Here is a 27,514-nt window from a genome sequence, read left to right as displayed (position 1 = left end):
GAGCTGATAAAAAATATATTAACTTTTCACTACAATATCAAAATTGTCAGTTAGAGTTCCATTTATGTGTCGCTGTGGATCTCTGGAATTATAATTTTTTTTACGTTTCAAGAGGCAATTTAGATTTTTCCATACCATTTTGACATTTTCCTTTACCACTATTGATTAAATCAATGAGGAACTTTGCCTTGGCTTTGCACATGTCTTTAACAACTTTATTTGTAAGTCATGTAAAGCAATGTCGGTCACTTGTCTCCTTGGGTCTCCTTGGACGTATACTCACTCATCCATGCGGACTGGACACTGTCCGAGAGTTGGTGGGCGGCCAAGGGTGGAGTCGGCTCTCTTGGTTGCTTTGTTGGGTCTGCTCCTGTCTCTAGCCATGCTCCCCCAACCCCAGCAGACGATGGCGTGGAACACCGCAGAGGCCACCATAGTGTATATGTTTTATTTTTTGTTTTTGTTGTCGTTTTACTTTTGTGGCTGTGTGTAGAAGTGGCTGGTTGCATCAGCTCTGCTCTTTTAATGTCTTCTTGTGAAGCTGGTTATGAATCATAAATTGTTGATAACTTGAAACCTATAATAGTTAGACCAAAAATGTTTGCAGCACAAAGAAGCACAAACAAAGCACAAATAAAAATTAAACTCGTTTGGAGAGCTTTTGACATAGTTGGGGCGAAGATATATTTAAAAATATGTTAATTATACATTATAATAATAATGTGTATAATACACACAGGTATCGGACACCTCGGTCTCCGTGGACGTATTCTCGCTCATCCATGCGGACTGGACACTGGCCGAGAGTTGGTGGGCGGCCGAAGGTGGAGTCGGCTCTTTTGGTTGCTTTGTTGGGTCTGCTCCTGTCTCTGGCCATGCTCCCCCCACCCCAGCAGACGATGGTGTGGTATATGCTTTTTTTTGTTCGTTTTTTATTTTTTTATTTTTGTGGCTGTGTGTAGAAGTGGCTGGATGCATCAGCTCTGCTTTTTTAATATTTTTAATGTCCTTTGTGTTCTTTGATGTTTCCCTCTTACACACATGTTTATGTGTGCTATGGGTATGAGTTTTTTCTCTCTCCTTGGCCTCAGTCTGGACCCCCTCTCCAGGGGCCCAGGCTTAGACTGAATTTTAATTTATTTATTGAATTTTTTTTCTCAACCCCCCTCCCCAGCGTTTACCTGTTTCTCACCTGTTTTGTAAGGGACGCCGGAAGTTGGCAGACCCGTCAGCGATCCTGTTCTGTCTCCCTGTAATGTTTGTCTGATCTTGAATGGGATTGTGCTGAAAAATCGTAATTTCCCCTCGGGGATTATTAACGTATTTCTGATTCTGATTCTGATTATAATACCTGATTTCGGTGAATTAAAAAAAAAAAAAAAAGGCTTTGTCTTTCATCAATTTAATGATATCAAAATTAATCAATGGGATGTTATTTCTAGATTGTTTGGACACTCCTTTCTTTGTAAACAGGGCTAAAACTTCACGCATCACATTGTTAGAAGTATTCGCACTATTCTCAACATCATTACTTTCAGTGCCGGCCCAAGCCTCCATGGGGCCCTAAGCAAAATTTGATTTTGGGGCCCTCTATTTCTGCCAATAATATTGATTGATCATTCACACACCTACTATAAACTCATTGCGGCTCTGGCAGTGTTGTTTTATCCTATTGTCAGCCTGGCATGTCTTTACAAATGACATGTCATTTATAAAGATATGGGGGTGGCCCAGTTAAGAACATAAATAATACCAATGAATGAACGAATGATGTCCAGAGTGCCACATATGGTTCCTAATCTTAAAATGTAGAAAACATTCAGCTACAAGAGTGGCCTGGGGTTGAACAGTCAAAGTGATAAAGCTTTGTATTTACAGTAAAAGTGTCATCTTGTCTCATCAGTCTTGTACATATTAGTCTTTAATTACTAGTTTATATTTTTAGTTAATTGTTCATATTTAATGTTTACTTTGTACAAAGAGAGCGCAGTCTACTGAAGTTAAATTCCATGTGTGTTAAACATAACTGGACAATAAAGCTGATTCTGATTCACTTTATTATTTTTGGTAACAAAAACCTGAAACAGCAATGTGCAAAAATGTTGACCTAAAATTGTGTTTTTGTACAATAATATATCTTTGATCATTTAGAAATCATCAGTCAGACTCGTACATGCAAAAAATAAAAAATAATTTTTTGTTAATTGCTTTTGGGGGCCCCCTGGTGGCCGCGGGGCCCTAAGCAAGCGCTTAGTACGCTTATGCCTTGGGCCGGCTCTGATTACTTTCCACTACATTGGACCAAGTTAAATGATCAACATGTATTTGTCGAGGTTTCCCTCCTCAGGGTTCCTCGGACCACCAAACATCTTCACACGAATCCGGCTCAGGGTTACAACACTGTTTTATTTTTCAATAATAGCGTTACTCATGTGCTTTTCAGCAATTGTCTTTTGTGTTGTCTCTCTCTTTTGCGCGCGCTCCAACTCCACCACCTCTCAACTCCCCGGCTGCTGCCTTTTAAGAGAGCGTCAGGTGATTAGATAATCAGGCCCAGGTGGGCCATCTACGCACCTGTCTCTGATCTCGAAGCCGCTCCTGGCACACCCCATTTCGCAGCAGGTCCGCAGGCCACGCCTCCCGCCACAGTATTTTTTAAGATTGGTTGCAAACTTTTAGGTATAAATGTATAAGCTTGACTGAGATCTTAGAGGTTCCCTCCAATATATGTCAGATTATTCTTATTTGGTGTTTAAAAATAAGCTATAGAACCACATATTGCATTATGATCATTATTATATTATGCTATTAGAACTTTTTTGTTCGTCTGCCATCAAAGCAGACAAACTTGTTTTGTCCAAGTTTAAAACCATTAAGTTTAGCCCTTCTAAGAGCTACTCCTGCTACTAAATTAGTTTTACTACATTGATTTATTTGTTTATTTTCATTTTTTATCATTCCAGAGTAGCACTAAGAGCCGTGGAACATCCTTAAGGGTGGAAAGTGGACAAAGGACGGGGCGCGCAGAAAGAGGGATGCTTGGTAGACGGAGTGGAGGACGAACTGAGCGTGATGTGGAAAAAGACAGCAAAGGAGGGAGGAAGCGGGATGAGGGGAAAGAGGGAGGGGAGGAGGCGAGGTTGGATGTCTTGTTTGGCTGATAGTAATCTGACAGCTATTAGAGGGCATAGGGTTAGGGACCTGCTGGCTTGGGGTGGCGGGTGGCGACGGTGTTGGGGGTGATATGATATATGCTTCCCCTCACAGTCAAGCCATGTGTGTGTGTGTGTGTGCGTGTGTGTATGTGTGTGTGTGTGACTTCATTCTTCTACATTCAATTCTCTCTTAGCCTCAATGGCCTCCCTCTCATCTCTCCCCCTCCTGCACCCTCATTCATTTCTCACCGCCTTTCTTCCCTCCATCCATCCACTCCCGCCCTCCCGTCTCCCGCTTCCTCCGGTGCCACTGTACATTTCGGTGTCTCGCCACGCTACAAGCCGTGCCCTTAATTTGACAGTGTCACGGAGATCCATCTTCATTCTCTCACTCTTTTCATAATCTGATCCTCTTCCTCTAGCATGCAATTAGTCCCCCCCCTCTCCCGCCCTCGCCAGCCCACGCTCCGTCCCCCGGTCCCCTCGCGGCCTCCGAGCGGCGTGCCGCTGCCCCCGCCGTGCAGCCTGGATGATTGCTACAGCTTTCCCTGTGCAATCCATTTAGAGCCGGGGCCCTGTAATGAATATGTACATTGAGAGGGACCTCGGTAGGGGGGAGGGTCACGAGCAATCAACCTTGAATTCAATTATGCCAGTGAAGGTTAATGACTGTGCTCAGTGGTCAGAGGCACGCGCCACAGCGCCCATTAAAGCAGCTTGTCAGAAGTGACAGCATCGAGGGGGGGGTGAAACAAGGAAGAGGAAGGGATGGGGGAAGACTGGAAGCCGGCGAGGGAAGGGAGGAGTCATGAGATAGATGGACAGCGAGATAAAACAGCGTCAGTCAGAGGTGCTAGATTACATTGAGTTGGCCCCAACAAATCAGATTGTAAAGTTCTGCAACCTCCTCTCCTTCCTCCTCCCCACCTCACCGTCTACCCCCCACCCCCCCACCCGGGGTGAAGCTGAGCACGCTTGCTGTAATATGATTAGTCTACATAAAGACGTGTCTGGAGTGTAATTCACTGCTCACTAATGAGGCCCTGTCTGAACCCGGGACAGATGAATCCCCCTACTGACGCTGGCGCTCTCTTACCTGCAGCCACATTCACTCACCCTGCCTGAGTCAGAGCCTTCATTCTTCTACATGCCTCCGTACTGTAGGCCATGTCACGGATACTTAAAAAAAAACTATATCTGGGGTTGAAATGAACCCAATATTCATTCACGTGGTAAGCTACATTTGTAGCCACAGCTGCCCTGGCGTAGACTGACGGAAGGGTGGCCGCCAATTTGCGCCGAGGGCCCCTCCGACCGCCACCAACCATTCATTGCACTGGGAGCAAATTGAACGGCTGCGACTCGGACGGCGGAAGCCGAAGTCGTACCTGGAACCCTCAAGTTGCTCTACCACCTGAGCCACACCACAGTCTTTGTCCGTACGCAAATGCATACATCTGCCTTTGTGAATCAATCAATCAATCAATCAATCAATGTTTATTTATATAGCCCTAAATCACAAGTGTCTCAAAGGGCTGCACAAGCCACAACGACATCCTCGGTACAAAGCCCACATAAGGGCAAGGAAAAACTCACCCCAGTGGGACGTCGATGTGAAGGACTATGAGAAACCTTGGAGAGGACCGCATATGTGGGTAACCCCCCCCCCTCTAGGGGAGACCGAATGCAATGGATGTCGAGTGGGTCTGACATAATATTGTGAGAGTCCAGTCCATAGAGGATCCAACATAATAGTGAGAGTCCAGTCCATAGTGGGGCCAGCAGGACACCATCCCGAGCGGAGACGGGTCAGCAGCGCAGAGATGTCCCCAACCGATGCACTGGCGAGCGGTCCACCCCGGGTCCCGACTCTGGACAGCCAGCACTTCATCCATGGCCACCGGACCTGTGCCCCCCCCCCCCCCCCCCCCCCTCCACAAGGAAGAGGGGAGCAGAGGAGAAAAGAAAAGAAACGGCAGATCAACTGGTCTAAAAAGGGGGTCTATTTAAAGGCTAGAGTATACAAATGAGTTTTAAGATGGGACTTAAATGCTTCTACTGAGGTAGCATCTCTAACTGTTACCGGGAGGGCATTCCATAGTACTGGAGCCCGAATAGAAAACGCTCTATAGCCCGCAGACTTTTTTTGGGCCCTGGGAATCACTAATAAGCCGGAGTTCTTTGAACGCAGATTTCTTGCCGGGACATATGGTAAATGCAATCGACAAGATAGGACGCAGCTAGACCGTGTAGTATTTTATACGTAAGTAGTAAAACCTTAAAGTCACATCTTAAGTGCACAGGAAGCCAGTGCAGCTGAGCCAGTATAGGCGTAATATGATCAAACTTTCTTGTTCTTGTCAAAAGTCTAGCAGCCGCATTTTGTACCAATTGTAATCTTTTAATGCTAGACATTTTTGTCTAATCAGAAGCCTGTCAAGTATGCGCGGATCGTTCTCCCAAGATGCAGCAGGAACACCGGAGGCAAAGTGCAGGTAAGGGAATGATTTATTCTCCATAAATCATTAAAATACAAAAAGACAGAAAAGCCTGCCAATAGCGTGGGAGATTTGTTAAAGTTAAAGTTAAAGTACCAATGTTTGTCACACACACACTAGCTGTGGTGGAATTATTCTCTGCATTTGATCCATCACTCTTGATCACCCCCTGGGAGGTGAGGGGAGCAGTGAGCAGCAGCGGTGGCCGCGCCCGAGATTCTTTTTGGTGATTTAACCCCCAATTCCAACCCTTAATGCTGAGTGCCAAGCAGGGAGGTAATGGGTCCCGTTTTTATAGTCCTTGGTATGACTCGGCCGGGGTTTTAACTCACGACCTACCGATCTCAGGGCGGACACTAACTATGGCGAAGCTTAGCACATGAACAAGACTCAAGAAACAGACTTACTCAACGTAACGTGTTGCATAAGCAAACAAGGAAGCCATACTGTGTGTGGCAAACAGCGGGAATAAGTAGCTCTCGAATTAGTGCCCAGGAGCAGGTGAGCGTCCCGGACACTAATCAGGTGAAAAACAATCTGCAGTCATGGCAACTAAAACAAAAACCCAGGGGTGATCAAAACAGGAACTGGGGGAATCGGATCATGACAAAGTCTGGAAAAACAGCCACAGCTGACTTGTTGACATTACGCCTCTGTTAATATGATGATGTTTTTTTGTGATATATAAACGCGCAACGACATGTACGCTATCTATAAAAATCCGCCCACACTTACATACAGCCCAGGGAACATGAATGCTTTTTGAAGAGCCTAAAGCGCGCAAAGGCTTGTGTGCTGCTATGAATCCCAACATTGGTGGAGTTGTAACACATTTAGGGCCAGAGATCTAAATAACTTGCGCTAAACAGCGTGTTAAATTTAAAAAAAATGTACTACCTTTCTGCCCGTGTAGGGTGTGGTCTCTCGCTGGCTTGGGGGCTGGCTGTCCCCTGCTTTTCTCGTGCCTTGTCCTCTGCCGGGTGCGTCTGTCTGCGGCCTGCTGCTGGCTCTTACGGATGGTGCGGTGGGCCGGGCTCTGGGGTTCCTGTCGCTGGCTGGCCTGGCTGCGTGGGGGCGGTGGTCCCTGGTTCCTTGGGCGCCACACTTACTGGTTGTGGGTTGGGCTCTCTCGGGGCTTGGGCCGTACTCTGGCTCCCACACACACTGGGAGTCAAATGTATTGTACATACAAATTCACATATACTCACATACATACATACATACATAGGTACCTACACTCCCACATACAAATACAGTATATATCTACATACTCAAAGTTTGTACATCCACACACATTTATTGTACAAACATACATATACACATACTGTACATATACATTCACTGTACAAACACACACATACACATACTGTACATATACATTCACTGTACAAACACATATACACATTCTGTACATATACAAGTACATATGCATACATACACTCATGCACATAATCACGTTTAATCAAACATATATTAACGTTGTTGCCGTAGGGTAAACTGGGTATAACACATGGCACACTGACAAAGCTTAACCTATTGTTTCTATAACAATCTACAAGGTTAATATAGGTTGCTTCTCTTTCTTCCCCTCCATTTTTCTGCATTCTTTCATATCTCTAGTTATCATTACGTATATGTATTGTTGCATTTAAACAACTGTATTGTTGATAATAAAGGTAAATGATTGGTATTGTTCATTATCAATAGCGCTATATCTATTAGTATCTGTATTGCTCTATTTGTAGTGTAATAATGCTCATTGTCATTTCTGTATTATTTTTTTATTTTCGCTAACTGCTTAATTGCTATCACTTTTACCATCATATTTGTACATGTCGTATTTGCTGATGTTGCTCTATTGTTGTTGTTGTTGTTGTTGTTGTTGTTGTTGTTATTGTTGTGTTTGCTGTTGTTGTTTTTGTCTCTCTGTCTAATCCCCCTCTTGTCCCCACAATTTCCCCCTCTGTCTTCCTTTTTTTCTCTTTCTATCCCCTCCTGCACCGGCCCGGCTGCACCAAATGATAATATAAATACATTTAATAAAGTCAAATACAAATAAGGCAAGAAAAGAAGTATCCTACACTTGTCTTGTGTAAAGTAAATCTGAACAGCCGATATGGGCATCTACATCAACTATATGATGTGCCTGAGAAGCTGGACAGGACAAAAAAAACAACCCAAAAACAAACAAACAAAAGTACTATGAGTGGGCGTGTTGCGTCTGAGCTACTATTTAAATGAGGATTTGTCATACAGGTGTCATGATTTGATGAGCGTTGTTTGCAGCATGACTCCAGAATGCAGAGAATGGCAGGCGGAATGCAGGTAAAACCAAGTTTAATTGCAACAAGAAGCAGGGACCAAACACTGGCACACAAAACAGACTATCGAGTACAATGATCCAGCATCAAGAGGCAGGTGACACTGGACTATAAACCCTCTTCATTAGCAATCAGGGACAGGTGTGTCCACTGAGCGCCAATCAAGAGCAGGTGAGAGAAAGAGCGCTCAAAGGCAGGAATAAAGTCGCTGCATGACAAGACACAAAACAGGAAGTAGAAACTAGAAATAAGAACACTGGACAGGAACTAAAACACAAAACACAGGAAAACACAAACATGACAAAAGTAAGTAAGTAAGTACATTTAATTTATAAAGCGCTTTTCACAGATAAAATCAAAAAGTGCTGTACAAAACATAACATAGGTGAAGTAAAACAACAATTCAATTAAAACAACAAGGGCAAAACCATAAAAAAGATACAAAGTGGATTAAAATTGATAGTTAAAAGGTGCATTAACTAAAAGCTTTGCTGAAAAGATACGTTTTCAAATGTTTCTTAAAAGTTTCAACACAGTCAAGATCATGGAGGGACTGGTGCAAACTGTTCCAGGTCTGGGAGCTATAGCCTGGAATTCCAGGTCTCCACAGGTTTTAAAACAAGTTTTTGGGATCTTTAGAACACCAGTACCGGTCCGTGGATCGATTGGTACAGGGCCGCACAAGAAATTAAAAATAAATAGATAAATAAAAACATTTAAAAACATTTTTTTTATTTTTTTATTAAATCAACACAAGATACACTTTAGAGATGCGCGGTTTGCGGACACAACCGCAGAGTCCGCAGATAAACCGCGGGTCGGGCGGGTAAAAATAGATTTTAAATAGATGCGGGCGGTTGGCGGTTGAACCAATTCGGAAATATATATACATAGTTAAATGTTGTTACCCACATACGAAAAACGAGCAGCACTCTTTGAAACAGTCAATTATTAATCAGGCACCGCGTCCCAGCAACAAGTGGCGCAAGTGAGCGCTCCTTCAGCGCAGCAGGGCGCATTTTAGAGGCCAGGCACTCTCGCATGAATCCTGGCACTGTAGATGCCATTTTATTCCTGCGTAGTGCTAACAAAAAAAAAAGTAAGTAGACATACGGTTGGATATGTTAAACGAATTAGTCTACGTTACCTATAGGCTATACCAAATAAGCCCATGTCTAACCTATATTGAGTTCGGTCAGCTAAATAATTTTGATGGTTACGTGTTGTTTGGGCGCACTACAATGCAAAGGAATTAAGGCAATTGCGTTGTTTATTGTGTTTTTTTTCTATTCGAGATATACTACTATGTGTGAATAATTATTTGGCCTCGCTTTCAAGTGAAGCGCATCTCCGATTGGCGACAATGTAAGGATATTTAGCCTGCTTTGTTTGTCGCGACCGTCTATTTTCATTATAATTCAAGTTTGATGATAAAGTGCAGTCTGATGGGTTTGATTTCCCCCCTTCAGCTATTTGCCTTGGCCAATAAGTTGCAGGTAATTTGTTATTATTATTTATTTAATTTATTTTTGTTTAAATAGAGATGACATACATATGTTATTGTATAATTTAAGTTTGTGCGTGTGATTGACAGCCTAAGGCTTATGAGGCACATTTTTTATTTATTTTTTAATTTCAACTTAAAAACGTATGAGCCTATGCCTACAACATAGGCTATGTGTTCATCTTTATTTTCCTGCCTGTCGTTGACAATGGAGATTGTCTGATATTTTGTCATGGCTGCAGATCAATCAATAAAGGTTCATCTTTGTCGCGAAATTGTTCACTGTTTCACTGTGCACCCCGCCCTCGTCCCTATTTGAGCATTATAACGTTAACAAGTTAATATTCATTGAAATAAATTCAGAACATTTTTTTTACCTAACGAAAATATAGGCCTAGTCTTCCTAAAACATTTTTTTAACTTCTTAAAAGCCTCGTTCTGCTTTCTGCAACTGCGCACACAAAGTGTGAGGAACGCACTCCTGATCTGAGGGCATTGGCAACAATAGTCAACACTTTCTTAATGGAAATGACAATAATATTATAATAATGATAAATAATATTATCACGCATTAATATGTCTTAGCCACTAATGCGTGGCCAAGATATATTAATGCGTGGCACGCAGTCTCTGCTGCATTGGATCAGTCTCCTTTCTTTAACAGGCAAAAGCTTTATAACCTCACTAATATGCTTGCATCGTCTATATTAGATATATAACAACTGGCGGATGGCGGGCGGGTGTGGTTTTGATAAAATGTTGGTTTGGGTGGATGTGGATGGTTGACGACTTTTGTGATGCGGTTGCGGATGAAATAATTGCCTATCCGCGCATCTCTAATACACTTACAATTAGTGCACCAACCCAAAAAACCTCCCTCCCCCCATTCACACTCATTCGCACAAAAGGGTTGTTTCTTTCTGTTATTAATATTTCTGGTTCCTACATTATATATCAATATATATCAATACAGTCTGCAGGGATACAGTCCGTAAGCACACAATTGTATTTTTTTATGACCAAAAAATCCCCCCCCCGGTCCGTGGGACACATTTTCAAGCGTTGACTGGTCCGCAGTTACAAAAACGTTGGGGATCACTGCTTTAGAAGACCCTGGCCTGAAGACCTGAGGCTGCGCCCTGATAGTAAGTCAGTGATGTACTGAGGGGCCCCACCATGCAACGCATGGAATGTCAGGACTAACATTTTAAACTCAATACAGAATTTAACTGGAAGCCAATGAAGACTGGATAAAACGGGGGTGGTATGGGCTCTTCTGGGTGCACCACTTAAAAGTCTGGCAGCCGCATTTTGTACAGTCTGAAGTCTCTTTAGCGTTCACTTGTTGAAAAGAGTGAAACAAAAATTGCAATAGTCAATACGAGACGAAATGAACGCGTGAATGATCATTTCGAGATTCAATTTTGACAACAAATTTCTCACTTTAGAAATATTTCTGAGATGATAGAAACAGTTTTTGGTCAGTTGATGGCAGTGACCAAACAAAGACATGGACTGACAAGCCCAAGGTTTCTGAGGTTACTGTCAGTAACAAGAATGTGGGGCATTCCCAAGGATACACTCTCATTTACTGCACATGTATGTTATCATGCCTACCTGTGGCCTTTTGCTGTTTTAAAACAAGCAGGAGACATAAACCACTTTTTATGGGCAACTACTTTGAAACCAATTTTCTTTTCTTTTACCGCTGAAGGTGCATGGGAGGGAGGCTGCACTACTAATACCAATAGCTGGCCTTCTGATATTCCAGACACCTGTACTAAATGTGAAAAAGAACGAGGGTACTTTGTTTCACTGTGTTTGGGCATGCCTTGAATGCAAAGATTTTGGACAGAAGTGGGTCAGATCATGTCCAAAATTGTCAGAGTAAATGTACCTCAGCAAGCAAAACTTTTTGTCTTGGGGCTTGTTTTGTGGTTTGTTCAAGTAAATGAACCTCAATTGACTTTGGACTCCTGCAGGCCAGGAGATTAATTGTCAAAGCGCTTTGAGTACCTTGAAGGTAGAAAAGCGCTATACAAGTACAACCCATAATTGCAATATTTTGGAAGAAAATGATGTACTATCAATTAAATTAAGCATAAAGGAAATAGCAAACTACACCACAGAAGTAGTACCGCAGTACTTTATTAGTACCGGTATACCATACAGCCCTGAATGGAGGAGATTATTATAAGTTTAGGGGAGCGGCTCCACACTGTGTATGGAGACACATAGTTAGCTGCTAGCTTGCCAGCCAGAGATAATCGGTGTTTGTGATCGGCATCAAAAAGCATTAATCGAAATGAGCAAAAATCAACCTTTACCGAACGGTGGCCATCCCTAATTGAAACATTTGATTGGTTGAGTTGCGTTTGAGTGCTGCTGGGACAAATTTGAGTGGTGAAAATGCTGATGATTGGCCAAAATGTGAGGGGAAATTGCCGCGATTGGACATAATTTGAAACATTGCACAATTCTGGAGGGACTTCTATGTGAGTGAGCTAAATCAGAAGACAGAATAAGAAATATAAAGGCCAAATCGTAGTAATTGATTAGAATCTGATATTACGTAACCTGACCTAGGTTAAATGGATCAATAGATGACATCATCTCACAAAGTGGACATTTATTGGCAAAACAAATGTACATTTTATAGTATGATGCTGGCAACTGAGCTGCTTTTTTTTTTTAAATTTTTACCATAAAAACAGCAGTACTGTTTTTCCATTTACAGTAATATACACTACATTTTGAGGTGAAATTATTGCATTTTACCATGGTTTTTTTACATTTTAGTTTAAAAAAAAATCTATTAAAAAAATGCATTAAAAAAATAGCGTAATAATAGTATGCACCGTTAGAAGCGGCCCTTTGGGGCCCAAACATAACTGGGATGTGGCCCTCAGTGAAACCGACTTTGACACCTCTGACTTCCAACATCTCATCGTTACAATTCAACACAATGTATCGCTGAGCAATTGTTTTATCATCCACAGTGAGAAACACATTTTCATTCCTTTTTACTGCATCCAGCGAGGTTCAACGTTCATTGGTTGACAGAATTACGAAAAAATACTCAATGAACAATAAAGTGCATCCGGAAAGTATTCACACCGCTTCACTCTTTCCACGTTTTATTATGTTAGTTGTGGAAGTCGCCTCCTAGCGGGTTCCGCTGATCACACACGTTCACTATAGATCGGCGTTCAGAGTTGAACAAAGTTCTATTGACCATCAATATTGCCACGACTCTCGACTTTTCAGTCTGTGTCATTTGTGTCTGTTGTTCTCTCCGTCTCTCCAAGCCCTTCTCCCTCTTCTGCTACCGGCCGCTACCAATAAAGACAACAGGTGATTAGACAACTAGCCCCAGCTGGGCAATCTAATCACCTGTCAGCTGTGTTCGAAAGCCGGCCCTGGCACACCCCTCTCCTGCAGCCAGCGCGCCCACCACGCCCCCCCCTCCACATTAGTCTTATTCCAAAATGGAAGAAATACATTTTTGCTCCAAAATTCGACAAACAATACCCCATAATGACAATGTGGAAATGTTAAAAAAAAATTAAATTTTTTTTTTAGCAAATTTATTAAAAAAAACTAAACAAAAATCACATGTACAAAACCCAAAACCATATTTGATTGGTGAAAACGTCGATGATTGGCCAAATTGTGCGGGGAAATTGCCGCGATTGGACAACGTTTGGGGGAAATGGTTGGATTTGCTCAAATTGGCAGGATTGAAACATCGCACTAAATGAGTAAGCTAAATCAGAAGACAACATAGGAAATATAAAGGCCAAATCGTAGTAATTGATTAGAATCTGATATTACGTAACCTGACCTAGGTTAAATGGATCAATAGATGACATCATCTCACAAAGTGGACATTTATTGGCACAGTGTGTACATTAATATATGTCTGAGGAGAGTTGGATGTGGCATGAGGTGAATGTCAAAGATTTATGAATGGACCATCCCGGGTCGTGGACATCTCCTCCTCCATCTCTGATATGTGTGCCCACCACCCCCCTCTTTATTCTGCTCGATATGTGAACCGCTCTTAGGCTTTATTTCTGCAGTATCCATCAAGAGAGAATATCCAAAAGCAAATTTCGGGATGAGAGGAAAAGTTGGCCACGCCAGTATCCGCCCTATAAATAGTTTATGTTGTACGCCGATGAAGAAAATATCAAATTTGCCATGAAAATGTATGGAAATTGGATCAATGCTATTACGGCAGCGACTTTTTAAAGCAATATCTTCTTTCCACCGACAGCTCATGTGCTGATGATAAATAGATGCTAGTCAGAGGGAGTTGGGGGGCTCTTTGCTCCCGTGCGGGGGACCTACCAGTCTGTTATTGCATTTCAGCCAAACAGGATCAACATGCATACTTAGGAATGAAGCTTCCCAAATAAACCCGCCTCCCAACATTGCCGTCACTCTCTGCCTCTCTTCCTCACTCACTTTATTTGTCATCAAGAATCTCGAAGCCTTTTCACCACGCTGAAGAGTCAGGTTATTGTAAATAAGATGAGATTTTCCTGGCTGGTGTGTGTGTGTGTGTGTGTGTACAAGGCAACAGAGCGGCTTTCAAATGGTGATTCATCAGCTTGTCACAATCAGGCCTCACTGAGACACTAATAACTGTGTGTGTGTGTGTGTGGGTTTGAGTGACAGCCCCTCACACACACACATCAAGTGCACTTGATCTGATCCTGTCACGGTCCTATACATCCCGTCCCGTCTGGCAATGGGTCCGCTCGCGTCAAACCCGCCTTTATTCCTATCAATTATTGTCCGCGCTCGCATTTTCCAGTTAGTTGGCCAGCTGAGTGGTATTGGCTTTCCAATCAATGTGCTGATTGTTATGAAGGGGAGGGCTATTTATTCAAAACGGAACACTTTCTCTGTCTTCACTGCCTCCTTTGATGGCTGCACATATTGATTTTGTATTTATCACACGCGCCTATTACATTTCCGCTTTCACAAGCTGCTTATTGAATAAAAAAAAAAAAAAAAAAACGTAAACTGAAGTCTGCAATTTCATTGTAACCTACATTATAGTTTGTACGGGTTTTTTTGACCAACATTCTGGTGTCAAACTCAAGGCCCTCGAAAGCCTGGAAATAATATGTGTTAAAAATGTACTGTTACTTCGTGATGGGTCTGGCAACACCGATGCATCGGCGCATGCGTTGAGCTCATAGAGCAAAACCCTGTGTCGGTGCGCGTACCGCTTTTAGAAAGTCACGTGACCGATCATGAGCTGTTTCGGTACGATACGCGAACTGTGTCGCACTGAGGCCTCCTCTGTGCCCTGTGAGCGGGTCTTTTCTACAGCCGGAGAAATAATAACTAAGAAGAGAAATCGTCTAAAATGTAATATGTTGGAAAAACTTTTTTTTTTTTTTTTTTAATGTGTAAAAAAAAAAAAAAAAAAATTAAATCCCAGTCCACAAGCATCCTCATTCACAACACGTTCTCTTAGATTTCCATGTTATGATACATGTTCACATTATTTGACTGCATCTAAAAAAGATAAAAATATATTTGTATTTAAATGAAGATATGAAATAATCCTAAATGAAATACAATGACTTGGTTTATATTATTGTATATACTAGGGCAGGGGTCGGCAACCCGCGGCTCTAGAGCCGCATGCGTCTCTTTAGCGCCGCCCTAGTGGCTCTCTGGAGCTTTTTCAAAAATGTATGAAAAATGGAAAAAGATGAGGGGAAAAAAATATATTTTTTGTTTTAATATGGTTTCTGTAGGAGGACAAACATGACACAAACCTCCCTAATTGTTATAAAGCACACTGTTTATATTAAACATGCTTCACTGACTCAAGTATTTGGCGAGCGCCGTTTTGTCCTACTAATTTTGGCGGTCCTTGAACTCACCGTAGTTTGTTTACATCAGGGGTCCTCAAGTACAAATCTTGAAGGTCCACAAATGTTTTTTTTTAAACAGGCTGGGTCCGTTTATTATCGGTCAAGCTTATATAATAGCAGGAGGTAGGTAGTTTAACATTTTCTTAAAATTAACAAAAATAAAATAAATATCCAATAAAATACATGAAATATTTTCTTTGAAACAAAAATAAATAAGAACTTTGAAAAAATGTGTCCTCTGCATTTGACCCATCCCTTGATCACCCCCTGGGAGGTGAGGGGAGCAGTGGGCAGCAGTGGCGCTGCGCCCGGGAATCATTTTTGGTGATTTAACCCCCAATTCCAACCCTTGATGCTGAGTGCCAAGCAGGGAAGAATGCTGGTATGAGCTTTTAAACAAAACCCGTTAACTGCTGCCAATCAAATGGTGAATAAGATACTCTTTAGGGTTCATATGTTTGTAAATCTGACTGTGTTGAAGTCAGTGCCTCACCAGCCATCAACCTCACCGCACGTTACTGCTCTGTTGCTATTTGTTGTTGTGTCATAGATTTAACAAAAATCTTGCTTGATGTTTCATATGTCTTTTTCAGCCTCGTGATTTCTTTTTTTCTTAGCTCTGAATCATGAGGAAATGTCTCTTCAAATTCGCGGTGCTCTTTCAGATAGTGACGTTTCAGATTTTCACTTTTCACCAGAGCAACAGTAGTGTTGCATAGTAGACACATTGGTCTGGTACTTGCAGTAGGTAGGATGAAAACATATTGCTCTGTCCATTCTTCCTTGAAACGTCGGTTTTCCCTGTCCACCTTTCTTTTACCAGCCTGAGCCAACTTGGAGCATGCCATTGTGATTTGATTCACATTCAGTGACTGACAAGTGAACAGTTAGCGAAGTAGCGATACGAGACAACTGTGTGCCTGCAGCGAAAGGTTCCATGCACTGTGCACATGACCCAGGTGGTAACAGCCTATCAGCGCGTCGTTGTGAAAGAGATGAAAACCGATACCCCGGAATTAGCCAATCAGAGTGGCGTTCTCTCGCTCTCACTCCGTCTCTCTCTCTTTCTCTCTCTGAGAGAGAGAGAGAGAGAGAGAGAGAGAGAGAGAGAGAGAGAGAGAGAGAGAGACGGAGTGAGTGAGACACGAGAAGTGTAAACGAAACGTGGAGATATTTGACTAAAAACAACAAAGAACGTTGACTTGCGCTAGCGATAACTCACAGATAAATACAATTATTATATTTTTTTTATAATAATTATAATTATAATAATAAAAAAAACATTTTTATTTTTTTTAATTTTTTTTTTACTATAATTCGTGCTGGGTCCGGACGGACACGTCGCTGGGTCCGGACATGGACCGCGGTGCGCCTGTTGAGGATCACTGGTTTACATCTATAACTTTCTCTGACTTTCGAGGACGTGTTTCATGCCACTTCTTTTTCTGTCTCATTTTGTCCACCAAACTTTTAAAGTTGTGCATGAATGCACAAAGGTGAGTTTTGTTGATGTTATTGACTTGTGTGGAGTGCTAATCAGACATATTTGGTCACTGCAAGACTGCAAGCTAATCGATGCTAACATGCTAATTAGGCTAGCTATAGGTACATATTGCATCATTATGCCTAATTTGTAGCTATATTTGAGGTCATTTAGTTTCTTTTAAGTCATCTCAATTCAATGTATATCTCATGACACACTATCTGTATGTAATATGGCTTTTAATTTGTTGCGGCTCCAGACAGATTTGTTTTTGTATTTTTGGTCCAATATGGCTCTTTCAACATTTTGGGTTGCCGACCCCTGTACTAGGTCATAAAATCAGTGTCAGTTGAGTCGGTCCATAGGTTGCCTGTAGGGATTTTTAATGTCCAGCAGATGTCAGTATTTAGTGACACAGTATCAATACAGTTTTGCAATGTGTCGAAACGCTTCATGACGCCTCATCAACCCATCACTACTGTTACTTGTTGTAGAAGTCGTGTACTCGCGGTCCCACTGATACATACGTCAGATACGCCAGGTGTGCAGAGTTGACAAAGGTTTAATGTTTGTTTCCACAAGCTCATCAGAAAAACTTTTCAGTCTCTCCAAAACTCCTCCTCCTCCTGTTCTCGGCCACTACTGTTGAAGACAACAGGTGATTAGATAACTCGTACCACCTGGGAAATCTAATCACCTGTTCAGCTGTGTTTCGCAGCCGGCACTGCCACGCCCCCGTTCGTTGGTGCTCTGCCCTCAGCACCATGGACAGAGGCGGCGACCTCCACTCCTGCAGGCAGCGCTGGCCGCATCTCCCTCCACACTTGTTTCATCCTATACATTTAGGATGACAATACATGTCTTACTAAATGTATTATTTCATCCTAGTCACTGCCGTTGTGTCCTTGGGCAAGACACTTTACCCACCTGCTCCCAGTGCCACCCACACTGGTTTAAATGTAACTATGTAAAAGCGCTTTGAGTCACTAGAGAAAATATAAAATAATTCACTTCACTTCATTTAACCCTGGGGAAAAAAACAAAAAATACATTGCAAAAATCCGACTTTTTACAACGATTGGACAACAAAGTACTACTATGTGTGTGTGTGAATGGGTGAATGTGGAAATAGTGTTAAAGCGCAGACAAGCAGCAACAACGGTTGAAGTCCCAGTGTGTAAGCTTCATCGCCAAACTTGTTCACACATTTGTAAATAGCTATAATTTGTGCATAAATATATTTAGTTTGTTTTGTATTGAAAATCGATTTTCAAAATTAATAAGAATAAAGAGAATCAGAATAAAATAAAAATCGCGATTTGGATGTCAATTAATTTTTGACTGCGTATCTTCTAAACTTTAATATTATCTGTTCATGCAGTAAGATATTTCAAATAGGGATGTCCGATAATGGCTTTTTGCCGATATCCGATATTCCGATATTGACCAAACCCTTAATTACCGATACCGATATCAACCGATACTGATATCAACCGATACCAATATATACAGTCGTGGAATTAACACATTATTATGCCTAATTTGGACAACCAGGTATGGTGAAGATAAGGTACTTTTTAAAATAAAAAAAATAAGATAAATAAATCATAAACATTTTCTTGAATAAAAAAGAAAGTAAAACAATATAAAAACAGTTACATAGAAACTAGTAATTAATGAAAATGAGTAAAATTAACTGTTAAAAAGGTTAGTACTATTAGGTTGGATATTAGTTGGACAATATCGGAATATCGGATATCGGCAAAAAGCCATTATCGGACATCCCTACTTTTTACCTGCACACTGCCTCCCGCTGTCGTCTCCATAATGTGATCACGCTATGTTCCCGGCATCTACAAAGCAAACCTGTTGCCACCTACCGATATGGAAGGGTATTACACAGTTACTCCGCCGAGCTCTTGACAGCACAGACAATTACTGGTTTGCAAAAAATGTTTTTAACCCATTTACCGTATTTTTCTAAGTATAAGCCGCACCTGCCGAAAATGCATAATAAAGAAGAAAAAAAACATATATAAATCGCACTGGAGCCCGGCCAAACTATGAAAAAAAATGCGACTTATAGTCCAAAAAATACCGCGGCACAGTGGTTGAAAAACACTGCTCTACTTAAGTTGCTCTTAACACCCACCAGCTTATTCAAGGACTGTTCTTCTTTTCTTTTTCTTTTTTCTTTTTTTTGCCCAGGACAATGAGGTGCTCCTTATGAATGCAGGGAAGTGTGATAATTATTGCTATTCTGAGAAGCAGACCCAGAGAGCAGGAGAAGGAGGCAATTATTGTTTGCAGCGAGGGAAGGGAAATACTTGTTTCCGTGCCTGACCCTAAATATTTACCGGCAAGCTGACTCCCGCTAAGGAGGACGGCACGCTCGGAAAGACCCTTTCGCCACACGCCCTGTCGCCGGGCGCCTCCTCCGACATACTAGTGTGTGGCTGTTGTGTTGTTGTGTTGACGGGTGACCTCCACCCTAATTTAAAAGCATACACACACACACACACACGGCTTCCTGAACTGATTAGTGGGCTGCGGTGCCCTGTTAGCTTGATGATAGCACATTTCCCCCCCCGTCCCCCGTCAGACCACCGTCCTGCAGGGGTTCTTTTGTGTGGTTGTGGCAGGTGACAACAGATGCAGGATGGCAGCCTGCCTGTGTGCTATGAGCCTGTGCCATCTAGGATTAAGAAAAAAAACCCAGCTATGACATACACTATATTGCCAAAAGTTTTTGGCCACCTGTCTTCACTCACATAAGAAGGGGTCCGCTCCAAACAGTTCCCACAAGGTTGGGACCATGGAATTGTCCAAAAATGTTTTGATATCCTGGCACATTCAAAGTTCCTTTCACTGGAAATAAGGGGCCAAGCCCAACTTGTGAAAAACAACCCCACACCATAATTCCTCCTCCACCAAATTTCACACTTGGCACAATGCAGTCCGAAATGTACCATTCCCCTGGCAACCTCCAAACTCAGACTCGTCCATCAGATTGCCAGATGGAAAAGCGTGATTCATCACTCCAGAGAAGGCGTCTCCACTGCTCTAGAGTCCAGTGGCGACGTGCTTTACACCACTGCATCCGACGTTTTGCATTGGACTTGGTGATGTATGGCTTAGATGCAGCTGATCGGCCATGGAAATCCATTCCATGAAGCTCTCTGCGTACTGTACGTGGGCTAATTTGAAGGTCACATGAAGTTTGGCGCTCTGTAGCAACTGACTGTGCAGAAAGTCTTTGCACTATGCGCTTCAGCATCCGCTGACCCCTCTCTGTCAGTTTACGTGACCTACCACTTGGTGGCTGAGTTGCTGTTGTTCCCAAACTCTTCCATTTTATTATGAAAAAAAAGCCAACAGTTTACTTTGGAATATTTAGGAGCGAGGAAATTTCACGACTGGATTTGTTGCACAGGTGGTATCCTATGACAGTTCCACGCTGGAAATCACTGAAAGCGGCCCATTCTTTCACAAATGTTTGTAGAAACAGTCTCCATGCCTAAGTGCTTGATTTTGTACACCTGTGGCCGGACCAAGTGATTAGGACACCTGATTCTGATCATTTGGATGAGTGTCCAAATACTTTTGGCAATATAGTGTATTTTATATTTAATGCAACATTTCGTGGGATCTTCACAATATTGGGCAGCTTTATGGAAATATGTGTGTGATTTGATGTTCTTCCTGTTACATAGGTTTACTGTAGATGTTATCACTAGTGGTTTTATTTACATTCAAACATAGTGTTACTGTTCAAACTGTGTGTAATGTTACAGTGACCAAAAATACTGTATTACACATACTTTTTAAATAAGTCCTCTGTCTGGTTTTTAATGAATACTCAGGCCTACTATGCTAATGTACTTCACTGCTATTCATTATGCTGGTACTTGGTGAGACAAGCTTTTTTTGAGGTGGTACTTGGGGAAAGAAGTTTGATAACCACTTTGTTAGCTATTGGTCTAAATCAGGGCTGTCAAACGTACGGCCTGCGAACAGGTTTTATCCGGCCCGCGGGATGAGTTTGCCAAGTATAAAAACTAACTGAAAGAAACTGCTATTCTAAATGTGTCCACTAGATGTAGCAATAGCAATTATTTGTATCTTTGTAGATTTTGCTACATATGTAAAAAAAAATAAACCACATGATGTTAGTGCACCAGTTGAGGAAAATGAGCAAACTAAATAAATAACATCCTGTAATTTGATTTTGATATTTTTTTGTCTTGATAGATTGAAAATTAACACCAATGAGTTGACTGATGAACATTATCACATAATGTATTTAGAAAGTATAAATAACAACAAATAAAGATAGAATACCATTAACCGCAACATGTAAGTGTAAAAAACAACAACAACATAATGATTTGTACATTTTCAGAATGGGCTTGTTCAATTTTTAAACAAAGAAACAAATCTGAAGGTGTCTTTATTTTTAAGTTATCGTGCGGTGATTTTACCAGTCCGGCCCACTTGGGCGTAGATTTTCCTCCATGTAGCCCCTGATCTAAAATGACTTTGACACCCCCGCACTGTACCGTTTGTGTTTGGCCTGATATATCCGACCGAGGAGAATATTGTACTTTGTAAAGTGAGCTGAAACCAACACACGCACGCACAAAGCCTTCCCCAATAAAATTACAGTGGAGAAAGATCTATTTGAGTGTTGAATAAACCAAAGATCTCAGTCAGCTGCACAGAAACAAAAAAACTGGGAAAAAAAGAGCTAACGATTACTGCCGTGTTCGCCGCCTCAATCCCGGGCGAAAACAAAAGAGACAATAAATAATAAATGTTTCTCTTTAAGCTGTGTTCCTAACATGAAAAAGTAATGCTCGCTTCAACGCTTCTTATGTCACATAATTTGCGGCATTAGTGGGATTTAATGAGTACCGCAGATTAGAGAAGTTAGTGTTAATTACAAGTTCAATTATGTATTTTGTGTGCATTGATCACAATGTCATTTATGCACTATTTGTGATTAAAACACTGTGTTTAGAGCGCAACGGTTCTCAGATACACTGTAAACATCAATGCACAGCAATAACGTCAGCTGAAAAACACAGTGGAATATTATGTACAGTACTCAGACACATATTGATATTGCTGAAATACGGAGAAAAACTAACATTTTAGGGGACTGAATCTAATCAGACTCTTCCTTTGGAACCAAAGAGACAACGCTTACACATTTTGGATTTCGCACTGTGTTAACTTCAAGCTTATCCTTTATAGGGTTGAAGTCTAAGATAGGGTTGTACGGTATACCGGTATTAGTATAGTACCGCGATACAAATGAATCATATTCGGTACTATACCACCTCTAAAAAGTACCCGTCCCCCACGTCGTGTCATGCAGACGAGCATGTTCGGCAGTGCACAATTACAGAGTACTTACAAGTAGACACAATGTGTGGACAGAAAAGGGAGAACGGACACATTTTGGCTTAATAACTAGAGATAAAGGTGAAGTTATAACACTGAAACGCCCTCAGGAAGAGGTGCTTTAAGACATGGCTAGCTAGCTAGCGTTAGTCGCTAGCTGTCTGCAATCAGCAGTGTTGTAACTACCTCAAAACCACTAATCCTTGTCTCAATGGAGACATATCAATTACATTTATTTCAAATCTCATCCCTGTAGGACCAGTGATAGTTACATGCCTCACTTCAGACTGCAGCACACCAGAATATTGGCAATGGATATTTTATAAATGAAAAGGGACACGCGGTAGAAAATGGATGGATGGTATAGAGTTGACTAAGACAATAGAAGCCTTCATTATGCCGATCATGAACCAATAAGACGCTTATCTTGACTTAAATCACACTACTCACCAGTGAATGAAGTGCGTACTTAGTCAACAACCATACATGTCACACTAAGGGTGGCCGTATGAACAACGCCAAACACTGTCATAATTTTGTGCCATATAGTGAAACCATACTAAACAACAATGACTAACTTATTTTGGTAGAATATTTGCATCTCAACACAACAAACACCACAGAGCAAATTCCCAGAATTCTCTGCAGCACCAACTCTTCCAGGACACTACAAACAAATGCCATTGGTGGATCTACACCTAACAACCACTGTAATGATGCCAAATACAGGAGCGTATCTAGTCGATACTACTATGATTACATCAATATTTTTTAGCATCACAAAATCTTCTTTCGTCTTTTTTAATTGTACATTATGTTTATAAACTCAGGAAATATGTCCCTGGACAAATGAGGACTTTGAATATGACCAATGTATGATCCTGTAACGACTTGGTATCGGATTGATACCCAAATTTGTGGTATCATCGAAAACTAATGTAAAGTATCAAACAGAAGAATAAGTCATTATTACATTTTAACAGAAGTGTAGATAGAACATGTTAAAAGAGAAAGTAAGCAGATATTAACAGTAAATGAACAAGTAGATTAATAATTAATTTTCTACCACTTGTCCTTAATAATGTTGACAAAATAATAGAATGATAAATGACACAATATTATACTGCATACGTCAACAGACTAATTAGGAGCCTTTGTTTGTTTACTTACTACTAAAAGACAAGATGTCTTGTATGTTCACTATTTTATTTAAGGACAAACTTGCAATAAGAAACATATGTTTAATGTACCCTAAGATTTTGTGTTAGAATAAGGCCAATAATGGCATTTTTTGTGGTTCCCTTTATTTAGAAATGTACCGAAATACATTTTGGTACCGGTACCAAAATATTGGTATCGGGACAACACTAGTCTGAGTACTCAAGTACTCTTGTATTACTTTGTGCACCAGGTCATGGTTCGGTAAACGTTTTTTACAAAGCTGCACTCGATTGATTCATTAAATAAAAAAAGCAGAGCATAGTCCAGAAAAGTGTTGGCAGTCTTTCCCTGTCCTATCCCGAGTGTGTACCAGACACTGGAGAACATTTCACAGTAGCTGGGAATGAGACAATAAAAGTCTCCCTGAGGTCAAACAGAGAGTGTATAAAAGACACACTTCCTTCTAATCAAGTTGGGTAAAACAGCCTGCCGTTTCCCTCAGTGCGCTCCAGGAGGGGGAAATGCACAACCAAAACAGGAAATGTCCGATGATAAAACCCGGAAGCGAGAGTTAGATTATCAACCCGCGCAGGAAGAGAAAGTTTAAACACGATGATTTATTCTAAAATATTCACTTCAAACAGTTCTCATTCAGTAGCTCCTAAAACAGGGGTGTTAAAGTCATTTTAGATAGGAGGCCACATGGAGAAAAATCTACTCCCAAGTGGTAAAATCACGGCACGATAACTTAAAAATAAAGACAACTTCAGTCTGTTTTCTTTGTTTAAAAATAGAACAAGCACATTCTGAAATTGAATCATAAGGGTTATGTTTTTTTACACTTACATGTTGCGGTTAATAGTATTCTATCTTTATTTGTCGTTATTTATATTTCTGAATAAATTATGTGATAATGTTCATCAGTCAACTCATTGGTGTTAATTTTCAATCTATCAAGATAAAAAAATTCGGTAACGCTTTAGTGTGGGGAACATATTTTAAGTAATGAACACTTAATTAAGAGTTATTTGGACACTAGGGGAACATATTCTAAGTAACAAAAGCTTAATCTAGAGTTAAGGGTTAGGGTTAGGTTTAGGTTAGGGTTAGGGTTATGTTTTGTTACGTAAGAACAGACCATATTCATTAAGTGGTATTAAAGGGAGAATCATATACAACAACTTCCTTACTTAGTACTAATAATAAAAAATTCTGAGGTTATTGAGGGAAGACTCTTAGTTAATGGTTTACTGGTTGCATAATAAGGCCATGCAGAATAAGCACTTAATAATGACTAATTAAAGGCTTACTGAAACCCACTACTAACGACCACGCAGTCTGATAGTTTGTATATCAATAATGAAATCTTAACATTGCAACACATGCCAATACGGCCAGGTTTGCTTACTAAAGTGCAATTTTAAATTTCGCTCCAAATATCCTGCTGAAAACGTTTCGGTATGATGACGCCGGCACGTGACGTCACGGATTGTAGAGGACATTTTGGGACAGCATGGTGACCAGCTATTAAGTTGTCTGTTTTCATCGCAAAATTCCACAGTATTCTGGACATCTGTGTTGGTGAATCTTTTGCAATTTGTTCAACGAACAATGGAGACAGCAAAGAAGAAAGCTGTAGGTGGGAAGTGGTGTATTGCGGCCGGCTGCAGCAACACAAACACAGCCGGTGTTTCATTGTTTACATTCCCGAAAGATGACAGTCAAGCTTTACCATTGGCCTGTGGAGAACTGGGACAACAGAGACTCTTACCAGGAGGACTTTGAGTTGGATGTGCGGACGCGGTACCGTGAGTACGCATGCAGCTGCGGCTTCCAAACATTTGATCGCTTGCCCGTACGTGCGTGCCGCTATGTGCATGTCACGTACGTAACTTTGGGGACTTTGGGGAAATATATGTGTTGTATGAACTTTGGGGAGGTGAACGGTACTTTGGGCTGTGGGATTGAGTGTGTTGTGCAGGTGTTTGAGTTGTATTGGCGGGTTATATGGACGGGAGGGGGGAGGTGTTTGTTATGCGGGATTAATTTGTGGCATTTTAAATATAAGCCTGGTTGTGTTGTGGCTAATAGAGTATATATATGTCTTGTGTTTATTTACTGTTTTAGTCATTCCCAGCTGAATATCAGGTCCCACCCGCCTCTCACAGCATCTTCCCTATCTGAATCGCTCCCACTGCCCTCTAGTCCTTCACTCTCACTTTCCTCATCCACAAATCTTTCATCCTCGCTCAAATTAATGGGGAAATCGTCGCTTTCTCAGTCCGAATCGCTCTTGCTGCTGGTGGCCATGATTGTAAACAATGTGCAGATGTGAGGAGCTCCACAACCTGTGACGTCACGCGCATATCGTCTGCTACTTCCGGTAGAGGCAAGGCTTTTTTATCAGCGACCAAAAGTTGCGAACTTTATCGTCGATGTTCTCTACTAAATCCTTTCAGCAAAAATATGGCAATATCGCGAAATTATGTATGACACATAGAATGGACCTGCTATCCCTGTTTAAATAAGAAAATCGCATTTCAGTGGGCCTTTAAGAGCCAATATGTTACTAATTTGCATGTTAATAAGCAACTAATAATGGTAGAATATGTTCCCCATACTTAAGTATTACCAAAAATGATATCAAAATCAAATTACAGTATGTAGTTTGATCATTTTCCTCGACTGATGTACTAACATGTGGTTTATTTTGTACATATGTAGCATCATCTACAAAGACACAAATAATTGCTATTGTGACATCCAGTGGACACATTTAGAACAGCTGTTTCTTTCATTCAAAAATGTCTGGTAAATGTTTATACTTAGCAAACTCATCCCGTGGGTTGGATAAAACCTGTTTGCAGGCCTGATCCGGCCCTCGGGCCGTACGTTTGACACCCCTGTCCCAAAACAAGCTCCATTGGTAAAAGCCTTCTTCAGCCCACTATTCTACTGAGCCTAATCCACTATTCAGGAACCAAGACAACCTATTGGCATCCATTAATCCTGAATTGGCTTACAATCAATAAGGTTCCTCAATAACTCCTTATTCATTCATTCATCAATACTTGCTGCTCCCTGAGTGTGTCCTGCATCTTTCCCCACTCATGTCGCACTTGCCAATAAGTTGTTTTCTTCAAGCGCCGCTTTTAAAATTGTGTTGTAATGAGATTCTCTACCTTATCCTGCATTTACTGTAAACAAAATACAATTAAAATAAATAAATAAAAGTCTCTAACTGAACAAGCAATGAAAGCACATTTTATAATGCTGGTTTTGTAGTGAATGGTGAGAATGAGTTCACTGCCGTCACTGTATTGTCGGATGAACCGTACGTACGTACGTATGTATGTATGTATGTATGTATGCATCTATATATGTATGTATATATGTATGTTTGTATATGTATATATACAAGTATATATGTATGTTTGTATATGTATATATATATAAGTATATATGTACGTATGTATGTATATACATACATATATATATATATACATATATATACATACATACACACATATATATATATATATATATATATATATATATATATATATATATATATATATATATATATATATATATATACATATGTATATATATATATATATATATATATATATATATATATATATATATATATATATATATATATATATATATATATATATATATATATGTTTTGTTGCGTTTGGACCAGTTGTTCCTCCCAGGGAATTCAAGTCGCTGTTTGCTCCCAAGCTCTTTACGACACTTAAAGCTGAGTAGAAGAACCACCAGAGACAGAATAGGTATTTTGTAATATATTTGCAAAGCTTTGTAAATATACTGAGACCAGTCCAGCATAGAACATTCAATCGCGCCGCTAAGATGGTCTGCCCCCCTCCAATGCAAAACCCCTCTCCTCTCTCAAGTCTCTCTCCCTCCCACCCTCGCAGTCTTGTCCCTCCAGCCCAAACACATGCCCATTGTCCTCCGCACCTGGACATGAGGATAGATAAGAGGAAGGAGTATCTCTCTTTCTTACATTCCACACTCAAGGTTAGCACACAGTATTTGCAGACAACCAAAAGACCA

Source organism: Nerophis lumbriciformis, linkage group LG17 (genome assembly GCF_033978685.3).
Source record: "Nerophis lumbriciformis linkage group LG17, RoL_Nlum_v2.1, whole genome shotgun sequence".
Lineage (NCBI taxonomy): Eukaryota > Metazoa > Chordata > Actinopteri > Syngnathiformes > Syngnathidae > Nerophis > Nerophis lumbriciformis.
The sequence above is the reverse complement of the archived record's forward strand: the minus strand, read 5'-3'. Positions refer to the sequence as shown.